Source organism: Argiope bruennichi, chromosome 1 (assembly GCF_947563725.1).
Source record: "Argiope bruennichi chromosome 1, qqArgBrue1.1, whole genome shotgun sequence".
Classification (NCBI taxonomy): Eukaryota; Metazoa; Arthropoda; class Arachnida; order Araneae; family Araneidae; genus Argiope; species Argiope bruennichi.
This window is the reverse complement of record NC_079151.1, coordinates 64,919,851-64,947,145: the sequence shown is the minus strand read 5'-3', so window position 1 is coordinate 64,947,145 and position 27,295 is coordinate 64,919,851. Positions and strand designations below refer to the sequence as shown.

General features: G+C 28.5%; 1 protein-coding gene across 2 annotated transcripts in view; it reads right to left on the bottom strand.

Moving 5' to 3' along the window:
* LOC129964606 (dopamine receptor 1-like) overlaps positions 1-27,068 on the bottom strand; it is a 212,006-nt gene extending 184,938 nt beyond the window's left edge. For both annotated transcript variants that reach the window (XM_056079114.1, XM_056079116.1), the window contains exon 1: positions 26,779-27,068. The gene's annotated coding sequence lies outside the window, so the exon portion shown is untranslated. The remainder of the gene's footprint in view (positions 1-26,778) is intronic.
* Between the last annotated feature and the right edge of the window lie 227 nt (positions 27,069-27,295).

Below are 27,295 nucleotides of genomic sequence, written 5' to 3'. Positions count from 1 at the left end.
AATACTGACAGGATGCTTATAAGTGATTAATGAAAACATTTCACTTTATCTAATATATTGCTTATTGTTTTCGATAATTATTTTTTATTTTAAATTGATGTTATGTAAAATTCGAAAAATTATGTTTCATAGAGAAATAACAATAACATACAAAAAAGATTGTGTTTATTCCTTTTCCGAGAAAAAAAAATCAAATAATTTTATTTCATTATTTATTTATTATTGTTAGCAATGTTATTGTTATTATTTAAATAACACGTAATTTTTATGATGATTTTATAACGATAGTTTATTTATCATTTTGATTAATTCATCAAAATAATTCATTAAAAAATCCATTGATTCATAAATAATGAGAAAAATTTTTCATCACCTTTTGGTGTGAATTTGCTTATTAATTTTTTTAGATTACTTTAAAAAACTAAAAAAAAAATTATTTGCACTAGTGAGTCAGCATAGAAGCATTGTGACTTTCTTCGGCAATCACTGTTGCCAAAATTCATTGCTGATATCTTAATCGAATATTTTTCTTGAATGTTCAAAATAGAATATTTTTCAAAAATATGATTTAAAAAAGTAATAAATAGCAAAACTACTTTCTAATTCAAATATATTGTCATTACATTATTTTTATTTAATTACAATAAAAATTCAATAAAGAAATGTATGGACTTTTGAGCAATTAAAGTTGTACTTTAAAATATGCAAATTTAACTACAATTTATTATGAATTTTGAGAGAGAATGAAGAGAAGAACCTTAAATTTGAATAAAAATATATATTTCATGGAGAATTCTTAAGTTTTTTTATCAATTATTCTAGTAATTGCCATCTTTAAATTCAAAATATGTTGGATACAATATTGGAATATCTATATTTTCAAAACCTCGAATTCTTTCTAAAACCCTGATGTAATAAAATATTCCTAAATTGAACAGAATCTTTAAAAATGAAAAAAGAGTATTTTAAATTATCATAAATAAATTGTTTGCAAAATGATAAAAGTCTATACATATTTTTCATTCAACGATTTGCAGAAATTCTAGTAATTGCAACAATTGAATTCAAAATATGTTGGATACAATATTGGAATATATACATTTTCAAAACCTGGAATTCTTTCTAAAACACAGATGTAACAAAATACTAATAAATTGAACAGAATCTTCAAGATGGAAAAGGAGTATTTTAAATTAATATAAATAAATTGTTTGCAAAATATCGGAAGTTCTTACTCATTTTTCAGTAAACAATATTTCAGAAGTATTGCGCATTTGAAAAAAACTCTCGAATTTTACCTAAAACAACAGAATCTTCAAAAATCTCAGTAAAAGTGTACCGAAATCTACAAAAATAAATAATTCGTGTCTCGCCAATAAAACACTAAAGACAACCAGATAAAAATGCAATTCACTTTTTCGTAGAACGTGCCCATCTTCAAAAGCATTCCTTTCTTCAAGAATATAGATAAACAAGGGAAGCGAGTTTCGCCGAAACAGGACTTTTCTGTAACTAAGATGGATATCTGTCATGGTTATTGGCAACAAAACTGTTTCATCTCGATCGGGCTCATATGTTGACTAAATCGAAACGGAAAAAAGTATAGGGCACACAATATTTTTTTTTTCATTTTTGTTTCTTTTAGGAATGAAACAAAGGGAGAAACGAAAAGATGTTTCCTTAAGTAAAAGCAGTCGTTTTCTCCGCCGCCTCCGTCGACCTGAAACTGGCGAAATTCCTTGAAATTGAATATCTAAGATGCCTACATTATTTATATGTCAAGGCGATGCAGATAAATTCTTTTGAATAAAAAGGTTTCGTTGAATGCATTAAAACTTACTTTTACGGAATTGTATCGTTTTATTTAGAATAATACACGCAGAACCGGTCTTCGGAGGAACGGGGCAAGATTAGAAAAAAAGTTTTCGTCAATAATATTAAATATTATGTTTTAAGAATCTAAAGATTTAGAATTTAATGAAACTTTGTGAGTATGTACTCCCTTCGGCTTTCTAGTGTACTTGAAAAATAATGCGCTATTGTATGATTTGTATTATATTGAAGAGAATCGTGAAAGAAAGAAAGAATGGGAGAAAGCAGTTCTTTTCTTCTATTAGGAAATCAAATTTTATTCAGAGCTAACATTTTGGTGACATGAACACGTGACAAATTTCATTTATTTAAGACATTTATAGTTATCACATGCCCGTGAGCAAATAGTCAGGCAGGCAGTCAATCTTTCCATGGATCCAAGTCAAAATACGGAACTGATCAACAATTATGATGATAAAAATATACGTTAAATTTAATTTTTCCAGCTCTCACTGTTTGTGAGCTGACATGACCACACGCAAATGGACGGATAGATAGGCTTCCTGTAAACAGATTTAAAATTTGACCGATATCTGCAAATCACATATTGACTACTCCGGACGATCCTCCTACACATGGTACACGGATAAAACTGAATGACCGGATCACTCCGTCAGCAACAATGGCGGTAATTGTGATTGAGTCCTAAAGGCCAAAACCGGTTAACAGTTTTGAAAGCTAAAAATCATCAATGTTTGCAAGTAATTCTTAGCAATTACTTATCTGGCGACTGATAAGCCAATTTTTGCCTCAGAATAAACTTTTAGTTTGACACACATTTCTGTATTTCTTTTACCTCTTGTTTCCTCTGAATGGAATGTTTGATGATCACAGCGAGTCCTTTCCAAAGTATTTCTAATAATATTAAACAGCTCCATTGGTTAGCGTCTGAGAAATGCACATATAGTAATTATAGTATTTATATTTGACAGTTACCATTTGCCAATAAGTACTAAGAGTGATTTTAATGCAACGTATGTTAATGTTTCTAGTGTGCACTGGAAATTTTGATCCATTGTCAGATGAAAAGAACGCAACAGATCCAGTATCATCAATTCAAATCTCCATACCCCAGCAACAGGGAACGCTCAATTCACAATAAAGTTTTAATAGGAAAAATGCTTCCAAGAAGATATGCCTCGAAATTATGTCTCAAACCAACGATCTCCGATTTCGAAACTGAAATTCTGGCACGATGTCAATCCCCCCCCTCTCCCCGGTCCTCCACATGTAAGAGAAATGCTCTAAATATCATGATTATATTAAAATGCTGAGCAGTTCAACTCTCTAACTCGTATCAAGAGATTTAAGCGAATTAAGCTGACCCATTTACTGCTGTATCCTGCGTTTGCCAAAGGCTACTGTGCATTCATTGTCATTTTTAGCTTTGGATGTAAATAACAGACATTTAATTTCAAAAACATTTGAATTAAAGACAGAAACTAGTACATTAACTTCCGTATCCTTTCAATTCATCAGACTTCAGTACATTTATTAATATACATACTTTTCCATATGGTTAACAGTATTCATTGTTCCAAAATTTTTTGCATTTAAATTTGAAACAACTCCATTTTTCACCTTAATTTTGCGACTTCCGAGAACTAATTTGCTCTTAATGTTATTTATAAATTCGCATGTAAATAACAATTGGCTTCGTTTAAAAATTGTATGGAAATACTATTTCAAAACATTTAATCAAAATTTTAATTTAAATGGTAATGTTTAATCCACCTTATCAAATTCACCTTACCCTTTATAATGCTATGAACTCAAAGTTCATAAATAAACTATAAAAGGCTCATAAAGGAAAAATACTTGGAAAGAATCGATTCTTTGAATAATCAAGTCAGAATGCTTGCTCTTCTATGCTTTATATCTATACTTCAAATTACCTGATAGCAAGTAGCAAGATAAATTGATATAAACCTTTGAAACAATAGACAAAGTGCATTTCATGATAATTTACTGTAAATGATAAGACCTGTGGGAAAGGAGAAACTCATGTAACTCAGAGATGTAAATTCGATATACACCTAAGGAGGCAACTCTCAGGACTTAAGATATTTAATAAAGATTTTCAGCAGATCTTTCCATCCTACATAAAAGCACAAGTGATCCGATACTTATGTATTATTGGACCGTGATCACACCTGCTTCAGATAGGGATTGTAATTAATATTTCAGTTTTCCTTTCATTCATAAATTCCACGTAGAGAAGTTACTTTAATTTTTTTAATTTTTAATTTCGAGGTTTTGAGGAATATCAAAGTTTAAAAATTGTTTAGTTCAAAAAACGACAATTCTTCTTCTGAAAATGGTTCTTTCTCTTTGTCTGTATTGTGAACATCATATGAAGCAAAGAACTAAGTGAAGGCCTAATTTGGCATGTTATCCTTACAAAAAAGCTAGTATAAAATTTTGGATTGAAGCTGTCAAAAAAAGGAGTTCTCTTTATGCACAATCATTTTTCGTCACTGCACTATGAAATGTCCTAAAAGAAAACCTAATTTAAATATATATATATGTAACATTATTTGTTGTGAAGTAGAATGCAGTTTGAAGACAGTGAAGATACTTTTAATTTCGTGACGTCGTTTTATTTCATTTTGAAGAAGCAGGCATATGTACAAGCGATGAGCACACAGAACGACACAGAAACGGAATGAGGAAAAAGCTCTTGGACATTTTATCCCTGGTCTTATATAACCTATGATTTTGATAGCGAAAATATTTCTTTACAGTGCTAATGTATTATGAGATTTCGATAGGGATTTTCGTTACACGGGTGGACAAGGTAGGGGAAACACAGGGAGATTTTAAAAAAGAATTTGCCTGATCAGCGGTATTTTATCTCTTCACGCGCGGTGTGGGGAAGTTAGATTTTAGCTGATTCAACAATTTAACAAAGCTTCTCTTGAATTAATTAAGTAGCGACAGTGGAATTGGATCACGAAATAAGAGAATATTTTAGAATGAATTTAATATGGGATAAATTAAGATAAAATCTTGAAAATTAATTAAATTAAAATTAGAGTTAAAATATCATTACATATATATATATATATATATATATATATATATATATATATATATATATTGTTCACAACATTGCCAATCACGTATTCGAAGCGGTCTATCTGGTTGTTCTAGTATAAAAGAATTCGATAACTATAAAACACAAAAAGCTAGGAAGATAAAATTTGGTACATCTAGAATACAGATACTTATTTTTTTTTTTTAAAACTTTAAACCAAATCTTCCAAAGGGTTGACTGTCTGTTGGTCTGTACTTTCGCAAGCAAGTAAGCGCAAAGACTTGAATCAATGAAATCCGGTATATTATCTTGTTAATGCAGCTGCTGTTCCGTGTTCAATTTTAATTTCAAGTGCTGGACAAAAAGGCTTCGAAAATATTTATTCGTAAGATAAATTCTTTAAAAATATTAGATGCTTGCCAAATATCTCTATTTCGTAGCTCTGAATTCGTAGAATGCCATGCAAAGTAGTTATTGCTACTGCAGTTAACTTATATGTTATTCGTACGACTGCGAATATCAATGCCATACAAGGTATCCGTGATCTTACACAAGATCCATAACTTTGTACTGCGAAAAGGGATACTGTATTTATTGGAGAGTATGCCAGAATGTTTCTGGAACACCAATCCCGCTGATTGTTTTTGGAATTGAGAAGAAAAGCCAACAGAATAACTTCGTTGACATATATGAAAAGGTTTTAGTATTATCATCTTTTTAATATTAATATGAAGTAAAAATCGTTTTCTCGTGGTAAAAGTGACTGAAGTTACCACCAAGAAACCCGAAATTTGAGAATTAGTAGTAATAAACTATTATTATAAATAGGCAGCTGATGTACTATGAAAGTCTACTATTCGTGGTAACAAAATAACATTTGATGCTATTACAACCAGCATTTCAAAATAACTTTTACAATATATTATAAGGATATAAAAAACGTTCTCAATAACAGTGTAAATGTGTTAGAAAAATTGAAAGGGTGAATGCTTTCTAATTTTTTAAATTAATCTTTTTTTTTTCCCCTCTTGCATTAGCTTTGGCTATATAAACATAAAGTTCTTACTTGCATGCATTTAAGACACATCTTTCTTGAATCATTTTCATCATTATGCTTTATTAACCCTTTAAAGGGCCGTTTTTTTCTAGTCATATTATGTTAAAATATTTTTAGGCTTGAAATTAGAATAAGAAAAGGGATTCATTTAGCTTATTAGATAAATTTAATTTGATTAATTAATTAATTTGGTTAATTAATAATTAAGTAACAAATCAAGACTCTTCATTTTATGTGAGATAAAGAATTAAAGCATCTAAGTTTCTGTCTTTCTAAAAAATTTTGTCAGAACTTATGCCAACCTACATAATTTCATACAAAGATTCATAAATTTGGGGGGAAGCATACGTCCTACTGCCCGAGAAAGGGTTAATAGAAAAATTTAGAAACTAACTATTATCAAACTACACACGTTTTCAAAAATAAAACAAAATTACTCAAATAATTTGAATTTTTCCTAAAACTAATTTATTTTTCTTTCAAAAAATCTACTTATAAAATACGGTCTTTCGAAAATAAATTGCCTTTGCATGTGATACAATGACATAAAAGCATACATAATACTTTTTCAAAATAGCAATTCAATTTGGGCAGCCCCTATCCACTTTTATGCATCGATGAAGGTACTACTTCACAACAAATTATGAAACGATTACGAAAATATTGATTGCAAGAATCCAGCATATATCGGAAGTTTAATTCGCCAGTGGCGTGATAAGGCCCGATCGATGCGAGTCTATGATTATGTTTATTCTCTCCATAAAACACAGCAACACGAAACCGAGTTAAACTCGACATTTCCCTCGTCTTATCTCTGGCTGACAGCTTCAGGAAAGACTCGGCTTTAATAGAATGGGGCTCACCAAAGCCAATCAAACCCGTCTTACTCCCCAACATGGCGACGAATGTACATCCGGGTGTGTCGATCACTCTCGAAATTGGCACCCGTCTGACAATAGGAGAAGACGCGCATAAATTAACCGAGCAATTGTATTTGGGATGTAATTGTCCCGCTAACGTGACAAATTATTCAACTAACGCCTAACGTACTCGGGCCCTGATGTAATTGGATATAAAGACTCTGAAGCAGAGAACTATGAAATTCATTTGGAGTATTTTCTGGAGTTAAGACTGGTCCACCGGGAGAGGCGGTCTTTCTAAGTTAGGCGTCGTTGTTTGAAGGTCGGTGAACTCATTTTAAATGAAATAATTGATAGACAGATGCATAATTAGAGGAGCGGAATACTTCAAGCAGCGGGCACGCAATGTGTCACGAGGAGAATCAAATATTTATTTGAAGCTGTCAGTTATTTAAATCGATTGCAGAGGTTTAATTGAATGTTTGAAATCCACAATATTTTTCATTTGAATTCATTGGTAGATTTAAGTTGCAGTGTGATTTATTTTTTGTAAAAACTGCAAGATTAATTTAAAAAATATAAATTCTATTATAGCAAGTGACTTTGACAAAAAATATTATAAAAAAGGATTGTAATGGTTTGTTGATAATGCCTCGACATCGGAATGAACCCCGATTCCAACGAACATACAATATGTCATGGAACTACGGTATGTTTAACTTGACTGAGGATTAAATATACCCTCACTGAATGGTCAAAAAATTTAATGGGGAAGATGCTGTCTAGCGTACCTTTTTCAATATTTGATCGCTGTTCCAAATCTCAAGTGGCGTCCCCTTGCCCTTCCGTGTTGCCTCATAGGTGGGCTTAGTTTAGTTTAGTTATATTAACGTCCCGTTTTTTTTAAAGTAACACTAGGACTATTTTGGGAGGACATCGCAATTTTGAACTGCAGTCAGATGATGAAGATGGCACCTGAGCTGTAATCTCTCTCTCCAAATTTCCACACCACATCGCCTCATAGGTGGGATAATAATGCAATTAAGCTAAACTTGAGAGAAATTTTTTTTATTTGATATTCTGTTCTAAAATTCACTATTTTGTCACATTTGCATATCATTATCCCTAAACATAATTTAGTTAAAAATAAAAAAAATGCTTAAATGTTATACTGTCACCAAGAACACACAACTATTCAGAATTTTGGAATTCCTGCTTATATAGAATTGGACGAAAATTGATTACAAAATTCCGCTTTTACAAATATAAAGCAAACTCATTTAACTAAAAGATTGTAAAAATGGAAAGAAAAAAAATTCAAATCGAAAATTTCAGAGATTCTTTATTTAATATCATTATTTAAATCTTTGAAATGATTTGTATGGCTGAGTTTAAATTCTACCAAAACACTTTGAGACCAATAATTGAAAAATTATTTATTTATAAAATATAGATAAGCCTAAAACGGAATATTTATATATGCACAAGGTTCATGACGTTTGCAATATGAATATGTAAAGGTGTTATATTTGCATATTTCGAGCTCCCATGACATGGTAATAATATATGCGCATCTTGTAACTTTGGGAGTTGCTGGTCTCGATATCAGTATAAATACATGTATGAATGAAGAGTCAAATAGTTTAAAGATTATAAAGTTTCGCTCTCGCTATCCCTAGCGTCATTCTCTATTTTCAAACAAGTCGTATTATAAAGTGAAGAGAAAATATATGTCTCGGAGAAGGTAATATTCGCTTGGAAATGCTGTTTACAAGTTGTTTAAGATTCTTTAAACTAGTTTTAAGAGATCTTGTTTTCAATATAATATTCAAGTGGTGCAAGAGACAATTCCACCATCTCTGATGTATGTAATATCACGTGTGCTCCCTGAACAAACTGAAGAAACCAAAAGTATTATGCACGAATTTCAAAATACAAGACCTTTCCAGGAATATTTCTGAATTTTCGCCATTAACTAAAGTTAAATTAATGTGAATCTTCTGAAATATAGTTTACACCCCTTGCTGTTGTCAAACATTCTTTCACTGTTTGAAGTCGAAGTGGTATCAAAATGGATGCTGTAAAAATATTATAGAGATTTTTTTTTAATAAGCGTCATATTTTTACTGATAACAGGGAAAAAACGATGTGATGAAAAACATATAATAGGACATTCCGAAAACATATAATATGGAAACTGGTTCAAATTCGTGCTACATAAACAAGAAACAATTTCATTCTCTAAGCTAAAGGTCCGAAGTTAAGTTTTAGCCTTCAAAGATAACAATTTTTATAATAAAGAAAACATTTAGAAATAATTTGAAATTTAGAATTTCATTATAATTTGTTAAAATACTTTAAATTATGAGGCATTCTGTAATAGGTCGCTACAAAGAATCTGAAAATTTATGTTAGGACTATTAGGATAAATACATTTTTCAAATAACATTTATAACCCTAAAATAATTTAAACGAAAGGATTTTTATGAGTACCAAATACGGACGATTCATTTCCAGAATTTCATTTAAAAATCAGCTAAGAGAATAAATGAACGAAATGCTATTGAAATGTTAATTTGAATTATTTCATATTGAAAATACAGCTTTTCTTTATGTTTTTTGATTTTGTAAATGAAATCATAAGATATAAAAGATATATATTTTTACCAAAACTGACTAGACACAAATATAAAAGTTATGTGGTATTTTTTGATTTATATGTAATTATCATGTTTCGATATTTAAGAAGTAAATATTTAGTAGTTTATTCACATTACCTCTTAAGATTAATTAAACCATGAATTAAAGTAACAACAATTATACTTTATACTATTCCTGACAGAAAAATTTCATTAAAGTATAATTTATTTACTTATATTATCACAGAACATTTTTATTGTGAAAGATCTTTAGTAGCACATGAAAGTTCAACTAATAGTTCAATTATGTAATTTTGCATAATAATTCAATTATGTAACTGGAAAAATAATTCAGTAATATAATTTCAAACAATAGTCATTACGTAACCATAACTTTGCACTACTCCCAAGTGGAAATATTATTAAATTATAAATATTTTAGTTATATGTATTACAGAATAATTTTACCTTGCTAAAAATCTTCAATAAGCGATATAATTTGGAAAATAATAACAATTACGTAATCTGGAATAATATTTAATCGGTGTCATTTGGAATAATAGTTCAATGTTGCCATTTGAATTAATAATCAGAAATATTTAGTGGCTATTAGACCAATTTCACTTTTTAATGTTCTATTTTTCATTTGAAATTTAATATAGTGCAGTCTCTATAATGTGCTAAAGATAAAAAAAGCTATCAAAATAATAAACTCATATTATTTTGCATTTTCAAAAGATTAAAATTAACATCCATAGTTTACTTATGCTTAATTTCTATAAAAGGCTGGAAATTCAAAAAAGTAGCAAAATCATACACTCACATTATTTTTTGCTGTTAAAAAAATGCATCTACATAGAACAAATAGGGATATAGAATATAAAGAAATAATAATAAACTCTCTATTATTTTTAAAAACTAAAACTCAGAATAATCTTTATTTCAACAAAGCAATTCTTAAACAATACTTTAAATCACAGACCAACAGATTCATTATAAACTAGCTGAGCGAACTCTGGGAGCTGGCTGCTGGATCTCCGATCCGTCATTCTGACGAAACCTTTGCCGCTCGCTAGCGAGGATAAGTGCTGAAAGATGTAAAAATCTTTTCCACCCCGACGATTCACTTTCCAAACCCATTTCCCATGGCAGGAATTAAATATTTTTTCATCCCCCTCCCTAGGGCGCTTCTATCTTGTCTTATGTCCACGCAGGGATGGTGACCATGCCTTACCCACCCGCACCCTCACCCCTCTGTATCGACCGGATTTATAGCACGGAGATTGACACGATCTTAACCAAAAGAGAAGAAGCAAGGGATATGACTTTTAAAGGCTGACGCGCCGTGCAGACGCCTTTTGGGAAAATGAGGCCTGCACAATCTGCTGAGGAATTTGTGTACGGTTTTATAACAAGCATGTTGAAAATCGCGAAAAACGGCAAAGAGATTTGAAAAATCCTCAAAAAAATTTTTTGGAATGATTTTAGAGTTATGATATCGTGTTTTCGAACTTTAATCATTTATTAATAATAATTTAATGTCTTTTAACATTATTTAATTTTTATTCAAATGATGATGTTTGTTTGATGACACTTTTTTTAATTAATTTCAAACATGATGTAATTAATATACAGGGTGGTTATAATTAAAGTTCCAGTTTGAGATGGTCATAAAAGAAAAACTACTAGACTAAAAGTTATCAAACGTGATGATAGTTTTAAAAAAATCATGGAAATTTCTTTTTTGACAAAAAAAAAAAAAAAACTCACTACTAGGGGAGAAATGGTGCTGTATGCAATAGTTTTAAGCAAAATAAGACATGAAGACATAGATTTAAAATGTGTTCCATCGTTTCTGAAACATGTTACAAAGCATGTTCAATGTGGCGTCCATCATTTTCTGAAAACAAGTTAATTCGCATTACTGCATTCTCATCAGTAACTCTTAGCATATCAGGAGGAATGTTACGCACATATCGGTGTATCGCATCTTTCAATTACGCCAAATTTTTTAGACTATCACCCTAAACAGGGATTTTTAAAATAACACACACTGAACATGCTTCGCAACATATTTCAGAAATGATGAAACGCATTTTAAACCGATGTCTTCATGTCGTATTTTGCTTTACAATATTGCACGCAGCGTCAATTCTTCCCTTTTGGGGAGTTTTTGAACTTTCTTTGGCGGAAAAGAAATTCCCATGACCTCCTTTAAACTATAATCAAGTTTGATAAAATTTGGTCTTTTTCTATTTTGTTGGGTTCCTGGACACATTGGTATTTCTGGGAACGATCCAGTTTATGTTGCCTCAAAGACAGCTAGCTCAAATAAAGAAAAATTTGTCCCGTTTTAAGATTTAGATGAAATTTTAAGGTAGTGTTCTCTCCATATATGGCAACATATCTAGAACTTGCAACTCGATAATAAATTGCATTCTGACAAGCCATCTATTTCTGGTTTTAAGGCTGACTCTCCCAGCCGTAGATTTAATGTCAAGTTAACAAGACTTCGCATAGGTCATATTTATTTTATTTACAAGCATTTACTTCATTCGGATACAGCTCCAATTTGTTCAAGATATAATACCATAATTTCTGTTCGGCATATCATATGTGTAGGCCCTAAGTAACGCTTTCAAAGAATAAAATATTTCGAAAAAGATTATCTAAATTTGAAAGATATAATTGGTGAACTTTACCATGTTAACGTATTTTCATTTTTACTTGACATCGATTTCATGCGTAAAATTTAATTTTCTGTTTTCACTTTGTTCTTTTAACTTTGCATCTCCTTATTGTTTTAATGAGTAATTTTTTTTGTATTTATTTAACACGAGTTTGACACCGCTTGGCCGATACTGGCCTTTGCGCCAGAAAAAAATCAATCAATCGATCGATCGAGAAAAGATTCGGCGGACAATCTTTCTAGTTTTAATTTTAGTATTATAAATATTGTGCTTTAGAATATCATTTTATACAAATGACAATTTTGTCATGGGGATTTTCAAAGTAAAACTATTTTATCGCCGACTGAGATTTATAAACCCGATTTCCAGTGAATTGTTTAATTCTCAAATCCAGAGAGATTTCACAACAATCAATATACAAATTCTGAGCAGGTCATGTTCGGAATTCGGCTAAACATAGTATTAAAGCTATCTGATGAACAGAAACAAGTTTCCATAATGCAGAATGAGAAGCGGAACTATCAACTACACAACGATAATCTATACGAAATAGGATGAATGTCAGATACATTTCTTGATTAAATACCTTCCGTATTCCTCTAAGCCTCCAACATTTAGAATAGGGGATACAAATTAAACGCTATGGAATAGGAGCTCCTCGACAATATTTCATGCATTTGGATATCTAACTAAAAAGCATATATTTCTCATTGTGTATTTGAAATATTAAATTTCAGATAACTGAATTCTAAAAATATTTTCCAAACTTTTTTTCCTATAATTTGTTGTAGCATGAGAAACCGATAAAATTAATCTTTATTCTTTGCCACTGAACTAGTATAGAATTAAATAAACAGCAAATCGAATAAGTGCAAAACTATATATTCTCATGAAATTATTCAAGCTATTCGCAGAAATAATTAGACATTAAAAAAAATCGATTTTTAAATTTCGGGTCAAACTTTTATTATAAAATTCATGAATTTTAAACAAAAGGAATAATACCTGATTGTTTTGGAAATCGATTTCTTTATAATGTATAGCTATTAAGAATCTTGACGAAAATGATATCGATCATTTTAAGATAATTTTCTTAATAGATTGATATATACATCGGGTGTAAAGTCAGTAATTAAATATATAATAGTTCAATTTTTTCATTATATCCATTTTATGAAAGTCCGAATTACATTGAGAATATTTCTTCTGATATCAAACAATAACTACAATAGGCATTTTAAAAAAATATGGCTGTTACTAAAAAACTCCAATGTTACTTTCAGTCACAGCAAATAGCATGAACTATTTTAAAACCCTTTTTAATGTTATTCTAATAGTTGCTAGCATGACTTATGTTCAAATTTTAGCCCATTTGAAAACTTATTGTAGATTATTTTAGACTTATGAAGATTATTCATTTAAAATTTCAAGATTGACTGGTTTCTCTGTTTCTTATTACAAAATAACAGCAACAAAATGAAAGATTTATTTATTTATTTTTTAAATTTATCAGAATAAAAATTGAAAATTGAAAAAAAGAAAATGATGTAAAATCTTGCACACATATGCAAGCCACTGAAACACATAACACGTAAGTAAAATAAGGAAAATGACTTTAAATCATATATAAAAATAACAATAACATAATATATAAACTATTATAAAAATTGTTTTTTATTAATATACTAATTATATTTTAATAATATATGAATTATTATAATACTATTTATAACAAAAAAACTATGCAAAAGAATTAAAAATAGACATATCGCTATGTTTTAAATCAAATTATATAAAACTTTCAATCCGATCATTGAATTTAATATTTTATTAAATGTTAAATGAATGTATTCACTTCAACCCTCTTCAGTTAATATGTAAGATCTGTCCCATAAAAATTTTAATAAATTGACAGAAATTGCAAATTTTATAAAAACACATGAGATCATGCTTAAGATTTTGAAACAATAATCTGGATTTTATCCCATACGCATCAAAATAAGAAACAAATTAAAACCGAATACTAGATTGGAATCTAATTAGAGAAAGGAAAAAAAATCCAGTTAAATTGCAGCTCTTCAAGATTTAGCTCAAAAATGAAAATGAGCTATTTCCGTTCAACTATTTTTAGAATCGTGTTTTCAACGAAGTGGCTACATCTAACCATCATCCTTCTACAAAAAGAAACGTTCAAGTGAATCGATTGTAGGTGGCAGAATTCAAAGCAAATTGTGTTAGTGGCGACTAAAATGACAAGAAGATGGCGAGAATTGAAAAAGTGATACATGCTTAACTGGTATTGGACTGGAGCCCATGTTACTGAGTAGATATAATAATGGCGAAAAGTGTCCTTTACTTAGCATCTCGATCTGTCATTCTCATGTTTGAATGACATAAAGATTCTTTTAGTGATCAGAAGATCGTTAAACAATTTATTTATTGAAAGTTTATTGTATTGAAAATGTTTCGTCTTTCTTTATATATTTATTCTAATAAAAGGAAGCGCTTGTGTATTTATGCGGTGGTGGGCAAGCCATTAGATTTAGAATTCCGATTTCGTTATAGATAAACTTTAAAAGTTGCGAATATGCATCTTGAGGCTGTTTTTTGATACTTAGAATTTTAAATAATTAAAAATTAAGCAGCATTCAGGTGTTTTTCCGCAATAAATTCCTAATATATTTTTAAGCACTTTTGAAAACTCGGTTATCTTTTTAATGTTATAATTTAGCTGCTGTGAAATTTTTTGCTGGACTTGGGCCATTTTTTTAAATATTTTTTCCGTAATTTTCAACAACAGATTTCATTTTTGCAACGAAATTCTAAAAGTTTTCAATGTTTTACTAAATATTTATTAATCTGTTTCCATTTCCTTCACTTAATGAAAACAAAGGAAGAATGACTCTCTTTATTCTCTATATAGTTTACCTGAGAAATAAAGGAGTTATAATGCCACGAAAGACAACAAATAATTTGAAAGCGCATTACCTGTACAGTTATATCTATAATGACCTTATGATGTCATAGGACGAGATTCCATTAGATATGTACCTAGATATAATGAATAGAGCATGCATAAGAGTTTTAGGGTAATCCGAATTTAAGGCCTATCGCTATTTGATAACTAAAATATTTTGTTGATGGTAACACGAACAAGATTTATTTAACAGATTTAATTGAAATTAAAATTTACAAATATTTTTGGCGGTCAAATGCAAGAAGTGTTAAAATATTCTGTCCTAATTATATTTCTCAGAAAAGCAGCATTTCCTTCCATTTGAAATAAATGACCTATGTCTAGATCCCAAGTCTCTAGACATAGGTCATGATTTGATTATAAATGTTCATGGAAGCATATGGAAGCCCGTTATTACGTTGAAACAGTCAACGTAAGACTGCTTTTGTCGTCTTTGAACACTGTGCTTTGAATTGACTTTTCGTACTCCAGCACGAGGATAACTTGAAAGAAGTTACCCACGCTCTGATGTAGCGTCTGGAATGAATAAATGATCACGATCGTCACAATATTCTGGTGAGTACCGTGGTTGAATCCTATTCATCACCATCAGCCACAGTACAACTTCTTCTGTAGAAGGAAAATGACTTAAATAACAAAACAAAATATAAATTTCTGTGTTATTTGTATACCACCTCATCCTTCCCGGGGAAAAAAAGGATTTTATATATTGCAATCTTCAAAGAGTCCTGTAAATAAACTTCCTAGAAGAATATCAATAGTTCAGAAAACAGAGTGTGTTTTATTCTGCAACTTGTCTGGCATCACGATTGTACACAGCATTTCAGAAAGTTCTCCGTTCTGAAATATATCATTCTTTTGGAAAGCTTAATATTACTCTACAATTGAGGGCGAAAAATATTATTTTCTTATTCGCTAATGGTATTACGCTACTTCAATTATATACTACAACTCACTTCCACTATATTTCAATTGTTTATAAAGTCAAAGTTGCAACTCTTGGTCAATCAAAAGGAACAACAGTGCATAAATATAAAACTTTTTCCAAGTCATGGTCATTAATGATCTACTTCTAGACAAATATTTGCCAATGACAGCTTTTCTATACTGAAGAAATTTGCATTTTAGAAACAAATATTACCAACTAAATTTTAAAATGAACATATATCTGCAGATTTTCTAGACAGAAGTGAAAAGTCTTGTATGTGCCAAGATGAATATAATAAAAACATTTTATTAATGATACATTTGTGCTACAGCGGCTGTCAAAATTGTAATTTTTTTAAAAAATTTTTTATAAATTTCAGTATAAGCAAAGCGTTTTTATACATTTGCCTAATTTATTTAATGAAATTTTGTAATTGAAAGTATAAGTGCAGATGCATTTTTTAAAGAAATAAATGCGTTTATACGTTTTTAAGGAACTCTTAATTTTGTTTTTTTTTCCATAAATTGTTTCGAAAGTGGAATCATAAAAAACTAAGATTTAAATTACTTAACAAAAAGATAAAGTTTACTTTAACGATACAAAATTCTTCTAGATCTAATTGTATAGCTTTAATTTAACAAATGGGCAGATCATTACGTTAAAGAATTTAGTAATATTCACAAAATTAAATTTAATTATCTTATCATTTTCAGTCTATTATAGAAGAGAATCAATTTATAGGATGTGCAAACTAATATTTTACTAATGTGCAAACTCATTTTTGCGAATATATGAAATTTGTAGGTCAACATTTCATTTTTACTTTCCAATGTTGCTTAGAAAATAGTTAATTAAATATTTAATTTAATTTCAAAACATTTTAATGTACTTTACAGGAAAAAAAATTAAATTTTTGAAATTAAATTTTATTTTTCGCAAAATAAATATATAATTAACAATTTTAATAATTTTTTTTTGTATAAGGCAGTTACACATACCCAATAAAATACAATTCAAAATGCACAAATAAATAAATGCAACTAACAATTCCAAATGTAAAAATAAATTAAATACAAGTAACAACTCGAAATGCACAATAAAATACAATTACGAATGCATAAATAAATAAATACAATTCCAAATGCCCACATGAAGTAAAATATATAATTTCGATCGAAATTCCTTTTAATCGGCTTTTATCAGATGAATAATTTTGGTCGGGAAATGCGCAATATAAATTCCTGTAGATTGCCCTATATAAAAGCGGCAGACCGACTAATACATTCCACCTCGCCATATTCCTTCCCACATAAATAATTCAGGAATTAATCCATTGTATAAGACAGTTTTGTCTTGTGAAAACTTCATAGCAAATTCAAATCAATATATTATATCCGACACTTTTTTCTACAAAAAATGACTTCGTTAAGACTTTTACACATATTCTGACATTAAATTAAAAAACGTTTCGATTAAGTCTTTTTTTTTTCAAAAATACTTTTTTATGTTCTTTTAATTTCAGTAATTACATACTTTTATTATGCTAACATTGAAGTCTATCAATGGTCAAATGGATCAATTAAATGAGAGAAATAAATCTGAGTAAAAAGATCACTTCTCCTACTTTTTATTCTTACTCTAATTTTCTAGGAACTGTACCAAATACTGTAGACAGATTTCCACTTTTCCAATAAATTACTCGTTGCGATTGGATTGCTTGCTGGATATTTTTCTCGGTTTTGCCCAAGTTTTTTTTCCTAGTGAAACACTAATAATGGTAAATTAGTCCTGAAAATTTACTCCTATATATAGAATCAAATTCAAACTCAGGCACTACCTAAGTGCACTGGATCATTTTAAGCAACTTATGAACCATACTTATTTTTGAATAATGGACGCGGTTACAGTCCAAACGAAGTTACATTAGAACATTGCCCTTATATTAACAAACAAAATCTTTACAGCTAGTTATAAGACTTTAGTTTAACAGTTTATAGTATTTAAAACTTTGAATTTAATTAGTCAAAAATACATTATAAGAAATTTTATTTGTCGATATCTTTTCCCATTTGTGATATTTAGAGATTATATACGAAAACATAAAATTAATTACATAATAATTAAGTATCATAATTAATAAGACATGCACTCTAATCATAGCTCAAGAATTAGTTTTCATATCTTAAAAATAGCCCTATACAACCAATGTTAAACTGTTCCATATGACGTAAATTATATTTTATCTTGTTACATCAGTAAATGTACTTCTGAAAAAAATTACGAAATATAAATTTTTATACAGATTTTAGTTCAGTCACTCAAATTTAGTAAAATATCTTCACTAACTATTTAAATATAAAAAGTTTTGCTCTTTCTTGCGATCAATAATGACCGAGTTATGATGCTTTGATTTTCATCATTTTAGACCAATTAGCAGTCTTCGTTAAAAATACGTCAATACGTTGATTGGCGGATCTTCCTCGATATTACTATTCAAATGGTCTGAGATTGATATCATCTACATGGAAGTATATGCCTATATTTAACAGTTCGGAAATTATCTGTTAGACCATGATTAGAAATTAAACCTCCTGCATTGGAAATCATCGGTTATTTTTTTTTCATTATCCCGTTTGAACAAAGCGCTACGCATGTGATAAATCGATGCTCAAAATGATATGGAGTTCTGCACTCCTTATCAGCAATTATGAGCTATAAATTTTTATAAGACTCCGATCCAGTTACTCAGATTTAGTAAAATATTTTTGTCACACAAACAATTTAAATAAAAAAATTAATGGTGCTCACAAAATATTTTAAAATTAAAACAAAAGAATTATAAAAAAAAATTCTGAAATTGAAGTAATTTATTCTTATTTCTAGTAAATATAACATGAGTACAAAAATTGCTTTTAACGCTTCAATTGGAAATTGATAAAAGGCTGCAGTAAATAAAATTTAGGATGCATATACTATGCAAATAGGCAATGTATAATATATTTAAGTATTCTCTGAAATTTTTTAATTAATTAATTCTTAGAAATTGATGTTAATTTACTTATTTTAATTATTACACAGACATTTACGTACGAAAAGATGCTTACAACACCCAAGTAAAGCATTTAGCGTTATAGGTCTCGCGTAACAGTCAATGAAAACGCATCGTTTCTGAGCAATCGTGATTAATAAAGTCTAAGTAACTTTACAACGTATGTGTGCATAAACTCAGTTACTAAAACGATAACAAATATTTTCGAAGATCATATTTCGAAATATTTTGGAAAATATCAAGATTTACGGAAATAAAATTGATATTAATGGATATCCAATCTTTTTTTTTTGAAATTTTAATGATGTAAAAGCTAATTTTGTGCAATTATATCCAGACTCATGAAATTATTGAAAAATGAGATTATGCTCTAAAATTATTGTGAAAAAATTTAAAATTTGATTAATTTGTAATTAAAACTCTATTTAAAATTTAAAATCTTTCTCAAATGAAATCTTTTACTCGATTTTTATCTCTGCCAAATTTAATAACTTTAGGCAAAATGAATTTTAAAATGTTTCGCAAGATTTTTATTCATGTATGTCGCATGATATTATTACTAATAGTGTATCAGCCAATTATCATATTAAAAATATTAATCGATTTCTTAGAAATTAACGAATGAATTTAAAATTTAATAATTATTGCTAAGTTCTAAAGAAAACTATATGTTTTAAGGATATTATTTTATTTGAGTTTTTACACTTTGAAAGAAAGTATCATTAGAAATCATTATCTCCTTTATAATGCGGAAAATTCTGTACTTAGACGCAAAAATTGAATTTTTATCCATAAAAGGTTTAAAATTTTCCAAAAAGGATTATTTTTACTTATTATTAAGCTTTTAAAGTGAAATTTATTAATACTAAATTTTAAAAGTGAAATTTGCTTTATTTCAGTATAATGAAACAAATATAGCTATAGCTTAGTATAAAATTTAATTTAATACTGAGTTTTTAAAGTGAAATTTGTTTCATTTCAGTATAATGAAACAAATATAGCTATAGCTTAGTATAAGAGTTAATTTAATAATAAATTTTAAAACGGAAATTTGTTTCATTTCAGTATAATGAAACAAATATAGCTATAGCTTAGTATAAAATTTAATTTAACACTGAGTTTTTAAAGTGAAATTTGTTTCATTTTAGTAATAAATGACCTTTCGGTGAGTTTCTAAAAAATTAATAATGTTAACTTATTTGCTTTTCACACAGTGTTCAAAATTTAGTTTGACCCCATTTTAATTAAAGCTAAAATAAATTAAAAAAATTATTCGAAATTCTTAAACAAAACAGAGCATGAAATCTTTAAACTTCAAATATCAGCATTTCTCAAAGAAACTGCTACCTCTTTGGCATATACATGCGCATATATATATAAACGCAACCCATTTTGCCGGGTTTCACCAAAATAGAACGATTCCTCTTTGCGTTTCGTGATCAATTGCTCTTGCGTTCGAGAGAAGACGGAAACACACATTCTGCATCTCAAGTGCTATTCGGTACGTCGAGGTATAAAACAACTCAGAATGCTGTATCTGAATGGCCAAACTAAAATTTAAACAACAACACGGAATTTTGAAATGGGAGCGCACAAAATTCTTTTCGAACAAAAAAAAAAAAATTGTAGGATTTCAAACAAGCGTAGTTTAGCTGAAGATTTATTAGAATGTTTTTGTTGTTGTTGATAATGGTGATGTTTCGCATTGCCTAGTTTGTTTATTTTAAAACTAAGAAAGGTAAAGGTATTTCTGCAGTAGGTGATTAACTGCTGAACTTTTAAACTCCATTGAAATATGGAATTTTATTTATTTTTTGCGTCGCTTGCTTAAATATAAAGTTTTTGTTCCATCTGGCTATTATTATTTAGAATATTACAATAACAATACAACATCACTAGCTAGAAAATTGTAAGAAAAGAACCTTTTAAATTGCTGTCTTTCTATTCTTTTTAATTATTTAATCAATTTTACTTTTATATTCAAAATTGAGCATAAGTATTAGTTTTCTAAATCTTCGTGCAAATACTTCATGTAAAATTATGAAAAATATGATATGCAAAAGGAACTTCATTGAAAATAAATTTTAATTCTACCTAAAATCATGTAACTCTCTTGTTTCGTTCAACAGAAGCCGTGGTGGAATTATGATAAGCTGGAGGTTGGCAGTTCCAAGTTCGATATCCAATTTTACTTTAAAAAAACATCAGGTTTGGTGCACACTAAATTGACATTGTAGGTCAAACATCTAGCCTTTGGTATGATGCGGAAGTTGTGAGTTGGACTTAACGGCTGGGGTGTCGTCCTCGTCATCTGACCTGAGTTCAAAATTATGAAATCCATCTCAAAATAGACTTTGTGTCACTTCCAAACGTGATATTAATATATAATTAAACTATAATATTTGTTTTTCCTATAACGCGGTTCGGATTCACAGATCAAGTAAATTATATTACTAGTAAATTATATTATCCTTAATAAATAGATGCTAAAAGTTGTAAAGTCATTAAAGGGAAAAAACACATAATAAAAATAAATCCTTAAATATTGATATAACTAAAAGATCATGATTTTATTTTGAAACTACTTTCAATGCATCAGTGCTTTTCTAAAAGGATATTCAATGTTTTTTATGTTTAACATAACATAAAACTGAATTTTAACTTGTTTATAATGTAAAAATCAGGAAAAAATAACCAGTATGTAGAAACTGAGAAAATACCGGAAGTTAAGGAAGTAACCTTGTTATTAATTAAATAAATTAAATACTGCAGAAAAATTTCTTCAAAGATAAAATATTTCAGATTCGTACGTTTCGTCGTTAAATTTATTTTGAATAATTTTCAAAACTAAAAATAAATAAACACATTTTTTTTTAACCGTACATTCCGCATTTATGTTTAAGCTCAAGAATGTTGAGATACGCTATGCGTTACTTATTTTGTTTCATTAAAGTAAATAAATTATAAATTGAATTTCAGAATTATTTATTACATTTAAATAATAAAAAAAAATTATTCAGTAAAAAAATTGTCTTGCCTGAAAAAAATTTGCCAAGTTTGCATGAATTAAAGATAATAAAAATAATAATAAAACTTTATTCTTTAATGAAACTAAAACTACTAAATCTTAGTATTAATACTTTAAAATTTAAAAATATTTTTTGCAAACAATATAAGTTTGAAATCAATCATTGTTGACAGTTTAAGAAGAACTAATGATTAAAAAGCCTTTTCTATCTTCTACAGTTTTAGAAGCTCTTTCTGTTATATTTAAATTTATATTGCAAAGTCTTACAGCAAATTGTCAATAGTTAAGTCTGAAACACAATTCAATGGAATTTCAATGGAATCAGAGCCATGATTTCGATTACCATAAAGTTCCATATTCTTGATTTAAATTTTAATTAGCGACCCTGAGAATCATTTCACTTTCTGTTCGTGCTTGAGACAAACAGTTTCTTGGTCCGAAAAGATTTTTCTATATTTATGAGAATTAAAAAAGAAAACCTTCGGTAATTTTTAAAATAAGAAGAAAGATGAAAATTCGTAACGCATAAGTCTGTTTCTGGTTCCTCTGCCACTGTAATAATTAGTTAAAGTTCACTTCTTGGAGTAAGGCTATCAAATCTAAAACGTTATCGAAAGGAGTGTCCTATTAACAATCTACTATCAACTTTGTGTTCACTTCTCTATTTATTTATCACAAAGAACTTTAATCAGTCTAATAAGTAATCCATTTATATTAATAATTGTTATTTTCACAGCTTAACGGCTAAACGTAGAGAAATATATTGATTTTTATTTTTCATTTTAAGTTTAATTTTGGTATTGAAAGAGTTATCTAAGAGTAGATGCATGTAGTGTATCTAACACAAAAGAAAATTCGATGATTTAAGAATACAAGATTTATAAAAAGGTATTACTTTAATAGAAAAATATGTCTTACCGATTAGTGTTATTTGGATAGATAATCATGACATTCTTTTATTTTATTTTCAGACAGCTAATAGAAGACTTGTTGAACCAATTCTATTCTATGGCCTTAAAAACGTTCTGCATCCAAACGATAACGGTAGCTGAATGGAACGTATTCGTATTTATCTACTAAAACAAGTATATAATTGGTTAAAATTTTAATAATTAATCTTTGTTTTCTGCATTGAGTCATTCTTAAAATAGCACAGTAAAATCTGAGTTTTATCAAAATTGAGTTATATAAATAAATGAAATTAAGAAAAAAATTTATAAAAATGATTGCAAAATAATTGTTTTAATATTATATAGAAATAGGAATTCTTTCTGATTCTGAAGCTCATAACAAAGTGCCTTATTATTTGAACAATGTAATAGTCAGCTGATGTGTTAAAAATTGGAGAATGCTATGAATAATTCGAATTCATAACCTTCTTTATTCAGCCTGCATGTTTTAAGACAAAAAAATAAACTTTTTGCTTAATAAATTTAAAAGCAGTGATTTCTTAAAAGTCATATGCATATTCATACACATTCTGTTAATTTTTAAATTGCATGTCTGCTAAAAAATACCTTCCTAATTGCAAAAATATATAATCGAATCTTATGTGATACTTGAGTTTTTTTTTAATATCTTATTACTTTGTTTTAGTTATCTTTGTTCAGTTATATGGATTCAAAACACTTTGAATAAGCAATAATATTCATAATTTTTTTCATTGCAAGCGAATCTGAACAATGCATTAATATAAAATATTTCGGCATGGAACACCAATCGTTTTAGACCATTTGCTACCAATGTGCATTTTGAAAGCAAAATAATCAGAGACTTGACATAAAATAATGAAATCCGTAAACATTATTTTGACTGATATGCTTCAAATTCAACAAAATTAGCATGTTATTTTCCATAAGCGTTTTATTTAATTGGTATTAATATTGGTAAATAATTGGTATTAAATTAATAATAATAAAAAAATTACTATTATTGGCAATCATTGATTGATTTACGCAGCATCCAATATGTTTAACAAAATATGTTTAAAAAAATCCCACAATAATATACATATTCTTAGTCTACTGCTCTCAAATCTTTACGATTCATGCACTTCAAACAAACATTACAAGTTGATATGTCTCTAATAATACAGCAACTAAAATAATCGATTCTCCCTTTTATGTGCGCATATTCTAAGCATAATTATTTCAATTTAGCTAAATTTAATGAAATTTTATTTTAGTTAAAGATGATTTTTTTATGTTTAACAACATAAATATTTCAATATCTAATATTATTGTTTGTATTTCAATATGTAATGATTTATCATAATAGGAATTCTGAATTCCTTTTCTTAGTGTTCTCTTTTTCTATTAATCTCGATAATATGCTAAAAACTAAATTCTGCAAGTTCCCATCCCCCACCCCACTCCAAAAAATGTTTAATTATACAATTTGTACAGAGTATTAGAGTATTTAAAAGTACAGAAAAATTCTGAATTTCATTACTCTTATTTTTTGAAATTACATTTTTTTACGTTAAGTTTCATGCACTATAACTATTTTCAGTAACATAAAACAGCTAACGAATACGATAAAAGATAATTTAAGCCATCACGTAGGCAGGATACAGAAAATATGATAATTTTTTTCTGATTTTTAAAATAGAGAGAAGTACTTGAATTCAGTGCTATGCAAATATTCGTTTGAATACCCACTTTTATGATCACACTTATCAAAACAGGTGTTAAAACACAGAAATATTTTCGTATGACAGATACAAGTTAAAGGGCGACATTGATTGTATTCAGTAGGATAAGTGAAGTGTGAATTCAAGTACCTGACATGCACAAAAAAATGAAAAACACGGGACATCCGTCAAAATGGCCTTCAAGTAATCAAGTATCAGTAAGCATCACGTGTCACAACATACCGGAGTTAATAGGTCACTAAGCAACTTCTTCTGTAGTTTTTCCTATTATCTTAATCGCCTTTTTCATATCTTGTAGGATTTCCATTTTTTTTTTTCTTTTTTGAATGAATAGAACAGGTGTTAATCACATAGAAAACTGAACAATAGTAACAATGACCCAATTAACTGCCTTGACATATTAAACTAATTTTAAGACGTTTGAGTATTTTGTATGAAATACAGAATGTTTCTAACTTTTGTAAAAATTTAATAAATAAGTGCGCAGACTTATTCAAGTAATTAAGTAATCAAAGTTAATGAAAGAGCTTTTTTCCTTGTGACTTTTTAAGACTTTTGAGTGTTAATTCATTCATTAGATCTTTCTAAAGAAATACAAAAATTTAAAAATAAAATAGTAGTAGTTAAGGAAAATATTTATGGAATACTGTATTGTTTATAAATTCATTAATGCATGCATATATTTGTGAAAATTCATAACTTTAAAGCCTGTAATTGTGAAATATCGGGGCAAATTCATTTGCATCATAAGCAAAGACTACGGAAATGTTTATGACATTTGAATAAAAAAATATATATATACGCCACTTTATTGTATAATCTACTATAAATATGCTAATAATTTTTGATGTTCAATTCAATCATACCCATTCAATAAATAAGTAAGATGAATTAATTTTATATTAATATTTATAGATGAAGAGTTAAGAAGATTTATTTTAAAAATATAAAACATCACTGGCAAATATACATAACAAGATAAAAACAGGAAAATAATGTAACTTAAACATTTCATTCTATAATGTAAGCGCAACAAAAAACTATTACACTCGAAAATGCTCAGAAAACCCCCACAAAATACAGAAAACATGAAAAGATTTTGCTTTTCTTTCCTCTTCATCACAAGAGTAATGAAATGCATGACATTAAATGGGTTTCTAATCGAAATTTAAAATCATTTTTAATAAAATTTAGATATTCTATTTATTGGTGAAATACATATGTACATTTCTTTTTCGTAACTCTGTTAATGATTTTGTTCTTTCCGATTTCCTTAGAAATATTTATATTCGTTTTGAAGAAGAATTTCATAAGGATTTTAAGTACATTCTGAGCCATGCAATTTTAAATTTTAAAAGGTAGTAGTAAAAAATTATGTTTAAATTTCTCCCTATTTAATTTTTACGAAATATGAAAAAAATATGAAATAAATACATCATTTCAAATTAATCTTTATATTTCTACTAAATAAACTATAACAAAATATAAAAGCAAATTTACGTGAGAGAAGTAGTATGTTTCTTTGATTTCACTAGAAGAAATTCGAAAACATAAAATCTAAAATTATATTAAAAGAAACTGAAAACCAAAAATAGCAAAAATACTTTTAAAAAATATTTTTATCTTAACTATATAATTCTATTAAGCTACGAATGCAAAAGAAAATCCTGATTTTATATATATATATTTTTTTTTCTTTTCTTTGAAAGTATAATGTTATTTTACAAAGTTTTAAAAGTGCAATAATTGCACTCAAAATGCATAAAAGTATTTCAATTCAAGGCATTTTAATTTAAGAAAGAACATTTATTTAAAAGCATAAAAATGCATTGGATATTAAATAAAATCGAATGCATCAAAGATATTCTTCTGCAGATAAAACATAATTGAGAATCGTACATCTGCAATAATCTAAAAAAATAATGATAGCAAATTTATTTTAAAGAAAGAAACAGAATGAAAGAAAGCTAAATAAAACAAAATATTACCTTTTCTTAAAAAATTTCCAACTTTCAAAACATAATCGTAACTCTTGCAGTGTCGAAGGAGTGCGATCCAAATTCTCAAAGCGGTGAAAAAGTTCGTAACTCAATTACATGCTTGTTTACAGAATAAAAGGATTGTTTATAAATTGTGGAAACCTCATTAAGCAAGTAGGAAACTACGACATCGTTGACAGCCTGTGAGAGAAGAACTTTGCAGAACTTTGCCGGCCGCAAAAATCTTCTGTTCCCCCTGCTTTTACCTACGCCAAAGTTCGGTTTCACTATTCGGAGTACTTTCACATAACTGGCGGGAGAAATAGCAGAATCGAAGACTGATCACAGGTTTTACGACATAGTTCGGAACATGGCCGATAGATGGCGATCTTTTGTGCACGATATAGCTCTCTCGCTTAAAACGAAAAGATGAAATGATTCGCATAGAACGGAACGGAACTTCTTTTTTTCTTTTGAACACACTTTTTCTAATCAGATTTCATATCTTTTCTTTCTAAAGAAAGTT